Source organism: Anopheles gambiae, assembly GCF_943734735.2.
Source record: "Anopheles gambiae chromosome X unlocalized genomic scaffold, idAnoGambNW_F1_1 X_unloc_69, whole genome shotgun sequence".
NCBI lineage: Eukaryota > Metazoa > Arthropoda > Insecta > Diptera > Culicidae > Anopheles > Anopheles gambiae.
This window is the reverse complement of record NW_026902680.1, coordinates 32,501-39,505: the sequence shown is the minus strand read 5'-3', so window position 1 is coordinate 39,505 and position 7,005 is coordinate 32,501. Positions and strand designations below refer to the sequence as shown.

The 7,005-nt window shown below is 59.2% G+C and overlaps 1 non-coding gene across 1 annotated transcript; it reads right to left on the bottom strand.

Moving 5' to 3' along the window:
• Nucleotides 1-217: 217 nt before the first annotated feature.
• On the bottom strand, nucleotides 218-375 carry LOC133394887 (5.8S ribosomal RNA). The gene has a single exon (XR_009767036.1). It is a non-coding gene; the product is annotated as a 5.8S ribosomal RNA (ribosomal RNA).
• Nucleotides 376-7,005: the final 6,630 nt, after the last annotated feature.

Genomic DNA, 7,005 nt, shown 5'->3' with positions numbered 1-7,005 from the left:
CATGCGGCTTGACACACACCACAAGCCCTACGCATCAAACACCACCAACACGAAACGCATCCAACATACGCTCGAGAGTGTCCACTTTCAACGCCCGAGGACCCGCAGACGGGGACCAAGCACGTCATTATGCACAGCGACCGCCCAGTGCGTCGGATGACCGGGCACCTTCGCGGACGGCCACTGTAGTTAACTAAATGAGACTTTGGTAATTAGTAGGCACTCAAGAATGTGTGCATCGGTCGGGATTAAACGTCCGATGCGCCATATGCGTTCAACTTATCAATGTTCATGTGTCCTGCAGTTCACATTATGACGCGCATTTAGCTGCGGTCTTCATCGATCCATGAGCCGAGTGATCCCCTGCCTAGGGTTTAAAGAGTGCCTTTCGGCGCCGAGTGGCGTAACCGCGTTCAAAGTTTGGTATGCAACACACTCGACCTGCAACAATGGGTTACTCAAACTTGTACAAGTACAAGTGTTGTCTCTTACGAGACGTCTTGATATGCTCTCTACAAAAGCGTACGCTAATGCAGGTACAAATTAATGTACGTCCCAGATAGTGACGATCTCTGGGAGGAAGAACCGTAAGGAACTCCCCACACATATCAAAACTACGGTTTGGGTGTGCATGTCGGCGCCGAGTGCAAGTTACCGCGTTCAAAGTTTGGTATGCAGCGCACTCGACCTCCAACATAACACTTCAACCTTGTTATTACTCATTCAAAAAACCACGTTAATGATCCTTCCGCAGGTTCACCTACGGAAACCTTGTTACGACTTTTACTTCCTCTAAATCATCAAGTTCGGTCAACTTCGGCCGTGCCAACTGCAACTCACGAAGGAATCGCGGAAGGTGTGCCTCCAGAGACCTCACTAAATAATCCATCGGTAGTAGCGACGGGCGGTGTGTACAAAGGGCAGGGACGTAATCAGCGCTAGCTAATGACTAGCACTTACTAGAAATTCCAGGTTCATGGGGACCATTGCAGTCCCCAATCCCTACTAAATGAGCATTTGGGTGATTTCCCGTTCCTCTCGGAATGGGGGCGCCATAAGGCGAGAACACGCTGCTGCTCACATTGTAGCACGCGTGCAGCCCAGAACATCTAAGGGCATCACGGACCTGTTATCGCTCAATCTCATCTTGCTAAACACAAGTTGTCCCGCTAAGCAGGGCAAACTAAGTGACGGGCACCCGTGAGGACACCCGCCACTCCTAACGTCAGGTGCGCCCGGAGGCACACTACTGACAGCGTTCTAGTTAGCTTGACTGAGTCGCGTTCGTTATCGGAATTAACCAGACAAATCAATTCCACGAACTAAGAACGGCCATGCACCACTACCTTAAGTTTGAGAAAGAGCTATCAATCTGTCTTACCTCAATAAGTTCGGACCTGGTAAGTTTTCCCGTGTTGAGTCAAATTAAGCCGCAAGCTCCACTTCTTTTTTTTTTTTTTAAATTCTTCAAGAGTTCTTTATTGAGGACCATTGTTTCCCGAAAGAACCCCGCTCCTACCGGCGGGGGGTTACCACTAACGGATTTCCCCCCGCCGGGAATTCCGCCCGTTTGGGCCTTTCTCTTTATTTATTTGAATTCAAAAAACTTTTTTTTTTTTTTTTCACTATTTTTCCTTTCGTGAAAGGTTTTCGTTGCCGCCTTTTTAACATTAAATATGTTCCGGTAACCGTTGTCCTTGTCCTAATCCTTGCAGGTTTCACCGTATCATCAAAGAGCTGCGTCAGCGCGCGGACACGATCGCCGATGTTACGGCAGCTCGCTCGTCATCCGTGAGGCTGCTTCTTCGTTCGGCAAGCTGGGAGCTCGGCAGCTCGTCCCACGGGGGAGGCTGAGCCTCGACCTCCGCTTGCCGTTGCTCCAGCCGCCGCTGCCTCTCTCTCTGCCGCCGGTTAATGCGACGCCGCTCCACTTCCGCTGCAGATGGTGGTAGTCGCCCACGTCGTTGGCGACCCTGCGGAACAGCTCCTAGCACTCCGGCCCGACGCCTTTCCCGGTATTGGAGCTGCATAAAGTTACGCCGCAGTCGCCGCATCTCCATCGTGCGTGGGGAGGGAGGCAATCCCCGGCTGCGCGGGGGGATTGGCGGCTCTGGAGGGCTGACCTCCTCCTCCTCGACCTCCCCTGTCGGCTCCACTACGTCGTCGGCCGCGTCGTCATTGGCCGCTGCGCGTGCCAAGATAGCCGGGACGACCTCGTCCACGCCGAGCCGCTCCTGCCGACGCCGCTGCCGCATCCGCCGGGCGCTGCGGTTGCGCACCTCTCGGCGTCGCATCAGCCGTCTCCGCTCTGCCTCCGCCATGTCCTCGGGCGGGCTGGATGCAGGAACTGGCTGAGCAGCCTCGGCGGCTGCCAAGTTTTGCTGCTCCTCCCGCCAGTCCTCCTGCAGAACGGAGAGGATCTGCCGAGCCGCTTGCTGGATGCGGTCCCACCACTCCGCACTCTCCAACAGGCGGCTGCCGAGGTTGTCCTCGTCGACGCCGTGCAGCAACTCCGCGCGAACATCCGCGAAGCGGGGACACTGGAACAGTACGTGGGCCACCGACTCGACCGACCCTGCGCACCTGGGACAGTCCGGGGATGGAGCGAACCCGAACACGTGCAGGAACTCGTGGACGAAGGCATGTCCACTGAGAACCTGCGAGAGGTAGAAATCTACCTCTCCGTGTTTCCGCCCCGTCCACAGGCGCACGTCTGGCACTTGTCGGTGGGCCCAACGTAAGTAGCGGCTGGTGTTATTCGCCGCCTCGTCGTCCCACTGTTGCTGCCACAGCTGCAGCGATGACTCCTTTTCCTCCTGGCGAATCGCCTCTCGACTGCTGTCCGGGCTTAACTGCAGTCGGTTGTAGCAGCGGGCGTCTTCCTTCACCAGGAGGTGGTATGGCAGTTCTCCGGCTAAAACCACCGCTACCTCGCAGCTCGTGGAGTGGAAGGCGCTCGTGATGCCCTGGGCCAGGGGGCGCTGCACGCGATCCAATATCCGCCTGCACCACTGTAGGTCCGAGGCTTCCGCCCAGACGGGTGCGCCATAGCGGATAATGGACGCGGCCACTGCGGCGAGCAGCTTCCGCTTGCTCACTTGGGGGCCGCTGTGGTTGCGCATGACGACACGCAATGCTCGCACCACACGGAGGGCCTTGTCCGCGACCATCTCGACGTGTGGGCGCCACGACAGGTGGTCGTGTAGCATGACCCCCAAGTAGCGGATCGACCGCTTCGAGCGCACTTCCACTCCACAGATGTTCACAGGGATGTTTTTGTATCCGCTTCGCTTGCTCGACACCATCAGCAGCTCCGTCTTCTCCGGCGCCAGGGAGAGTTTGTGCCGCACCATCCAGCTGTTGACCGCTGCCACCGCTTCCTCCGCAATCGCTGCTGCGTGTTCAGGAGTTGTCCCCGCTGCCAGGATCGCAAGATCATCGGCGAATCCCACGATGGAGGCGCCCTCAGGGAGCTCTACGGCTAGCACACCGTCGTACATTATGTTCCACAGTGTGGGGCCCAATATGGACCCCTGTGGAACACCTGCCGATACTCGGCGGGTAACCGGCCCGTCCGCCGTGTCGTACGTAAGCTCCCTGTCGGCGAAGTAGTCCTGCAGTATGCGGCACAACTGCACGGGGACTCCCTTCGCCTGGAGCGCCTCGGCGATGCTCTGCCAGCTAGCCGTGTTGAACGCGTTACGGACGTCCAGGGCCACAACCATGAGGCAGCGCCGGTCACGGTTGTTTGTCCTTCCAAAGGACTTCGCCCTTCGTCCCGCGTCCACGACCTGCTGGATGGCCTGCAGAGTCGATCGCCCTCGCCGGAATCCGAACTGCTGCTCAGACAGTTGCGGACTCTCTGGATCCTCGATGTATTCGTTGAGCCGGTTCAACAGCAGCCGCTCCAAAGCCTTGCCCGTATTATCGAGCAGGCAAATCGGGCGGAAGGACGACGGCTCGCCCGGTGATTTGCCTGGCTTTGGCAGGAGCACCAGTCGCTGCTTTTTCCACGGCTGCGGAAAGCAGGACGTGTCCAGGCACTCCTGAAACACCCGGCGGAAGGGCTCCGGTTGCTGCCTGAGAGCAACCGTAAGGGCGGCGTTCGGTACTCCATCAAGCCCAGGAGCCTTCCGCGGGTGCATACTGGCTGCTATATTCTCCAGCTCGGTCAGGCCGATCGATCGGAGCGGCGCCATGTTGCCAACTCGGAGATCGGGCCACTCTACCGGCGGATGAACCGGGAACAAGGCGTCGACAATTCGCCGCAGTTCTGCTGGATCGCGTTCCGGGGCTGAGCGGGCCGCCTGGAACCAGTGGAAGACCTTCCGGAAAAAGTTTCCGGTTTCATCCTCCCTGATCGACAGCAAGAACCGGTCGAACGCCTCGTTCTTGCTCACACGAATAGCCTTCCGAAGGCTCTCCCTGGCAGCTGCGAGTTCCGTTTGGAGCTGTTCGTTGGGCGGAATGGTCCTCATCGCCATTTGCTCCTTTCTGGAGAGTTCTTCGATCATCGTCTGGATCGCCGGAGTCCACCAGTAAGCTGGCCGACCTGTGTGGTCCTGCGCTGGGAAGACCCGCGACATCGTCTCGTCGCAGACGCTGGTCAGCGACTCGACCAAGCTTTCGACGCTGTTAGCTTGACGGGCGAACCCAGTCATGGCCAGCGCTTTCCCGAAAAGCTGGGAGTCAAACTGACTGGTCTTCCAGCGCGTACCGGCATTGCTTACGCGGGCCGGGCGCTGTCCACGCCGTGCTGCCCGATCCCTCGATGATGGTGGACTCACGCCAACCTCGTACCGGACGTAACGGTGATCACTGAGCGTTACCACGTCGGGAACGCGCCAGCCTCGGGTGCTGTCCTCGCGCGGGTCGAGACGGCTGATCACACTACTGGCGAACGTAACGTCCGGTCGGCTGGGCGGAAACCGAGTTGTGTCCGCTCGGTTCCCCTTGAACGTTGGCAGACAGTCTGCCTTGTTCAGTAGCACCAGCCCGAGGTTGTCCGCCAACTGGAGAAGCTCCAAGCCCTTCGGGCAAGTCCTGCTGCTTCCCCAGTCCAGGTGCATGGCGTTGAAATCGCCGGCCAGGAGAACCCGGCTGCACCCGCGGACGATCAGGTCGATCTTTTCCATAATGCTCCGGAACTCTGGGACTCCTGTCTGCGGCGACACATAGCAGCTCACCACAGCGATTCCACCGACGTCGGCCGCAACCACACCGAGGGTCTGACGGTGCCTGATACGCTGTATCGGCAGCCGGTTGCCGTTGACGACGATGGCAACCGTCTTACTCTCGTCCGTTACCCAATTGCCGTTATTGCGCGGTACGCAATAGGGCTCGGACAAGAGCAGAACGTCAAGACCCTCGGTGGTCAACACATGCAACGCCAGGTCCTGGGCGTTCTCGCAATGGTTGGCGTTGAACTGCAGGACGTTCAACATTGTGGTTGCGGGCCTGGGCACATGGGGGCGGCGATGCGATGTGGGCCGCCACAAACGATGCACTTCGGATCGCAGGTGCATGATGCCGCGCGATGATCCGTGGCTCCGCAGCGCAGGCATAGGCCGGAACGATCCACGCCGGCGCAGTCTGCAGTGGTGTGTCCACGCTCCAAGCAGCGGAAACAGCGAACCGCGCTTCGCTGCTGTTTTGGCGCGCTGCGCACCAGGCACGCCGAGTATCCAACAAGGATACGTTTGTCCGCCAGAAGGTCAGCGTCCCTCCGTGGAAGTCGGACACGGGCACGCTGCGTCCCATCACGACGCTCCCACAAGGACGTGGTTGCTGCAACTACTGTGCGTTCCAGCGCCCGCTGCAGACCGCGTTCCACATCCTCTTTTGTGGCCAACATGTCGATGCCGGTAATCATCACCTCGGCCATCTCCGTGATGATCCGGCCAGTGGCCAAATCACCGACCTCCTCCTGGATGCGCTGCAGCAGCACAGCGGCGTCTGCATCCTGTTTAAGCGAGAGACGAAGGAAGTCGCGTGACGTGCGGTAGCCCTGCTTGACTCCCTTGTTCTCGTCGGCCAGTCGCGGATTTAGCCGTATCTTCTCAAACAGCGCCTTGTACGAGCATCCCTCGGCCGGCTCAAAGATGAGCTGGTCCTGCCGAGGGCGTGCTGGACGCTGGCGCTCCTGGCGCAACTGCTCACTGCGCTGCGCCTGTACAGCAGTTGGCCGCTGCTGGTGTTGTTGCTGCTGCTGTTGTTGCTGCCGACGCTGTTGCTGCTGCTGCGTGCCGGCGACCGCCTGTCGCTGTGGTTGCCGCTGCTGCTGCTGTTGTTGTTGCTGCTGCTGGTGTTCCTGCTGCTGCTGCTGCTGGGGGGGCTGGCGGGGTTTCCCCTTAGCCATGCCACGATATTTGCGGCGGACGACCTCAGCGAAGCTGGGCTGCTCCACTTGCCGAATGCCTTCTCCTGTTGGCGCCTGGGGGGCCGGGAGCGTTACCGCCGCTGTCCCTGACGGACCGGGTTGTGCTTGCGGCTGTTGCCCGCGTTGCCAGCAGAGCTCCTGGCGCAGTTGCTTCCCCATATCACGGATCTCTGCCAGCAGAGCATCCCGCTCCTTCTTAGCTTCCGCTTCGGCGGAAAGCCTGGCCTGCTGTGCCTCCGCCAGCTGCTTCTGCAGTCCCTCTACAATGGCCTGAAGACTTGTCACCGTCTTCATGAGTTCCGCCTTCTCTGCCTTCTCCGCCTGCAACATCAGGTGCAGACGAACCTCATTTTCCTCGTTCGAACGTGCAGCAAGGGGTGTACGTCCAGTGTCAATTTTGGCTGACACTGCGGTTTTCTTCTGAACCGCACCCATGCCGCAATCGACGGATGGCTGCCGAGGCCTCAAACTGCGATTTGGGAGTTCCATCTTCGAGGTAAACTCCCTTGTGGGTCAAGACAATCCTGGGGATCGATATGACCCCGTGGGGTCGAGATGACCCCAGAGATGCTGCGTCGCCCAGCTGCTGTGATTCTGGCCCCTGGAGGAGACGGGGGGAAGGGGGG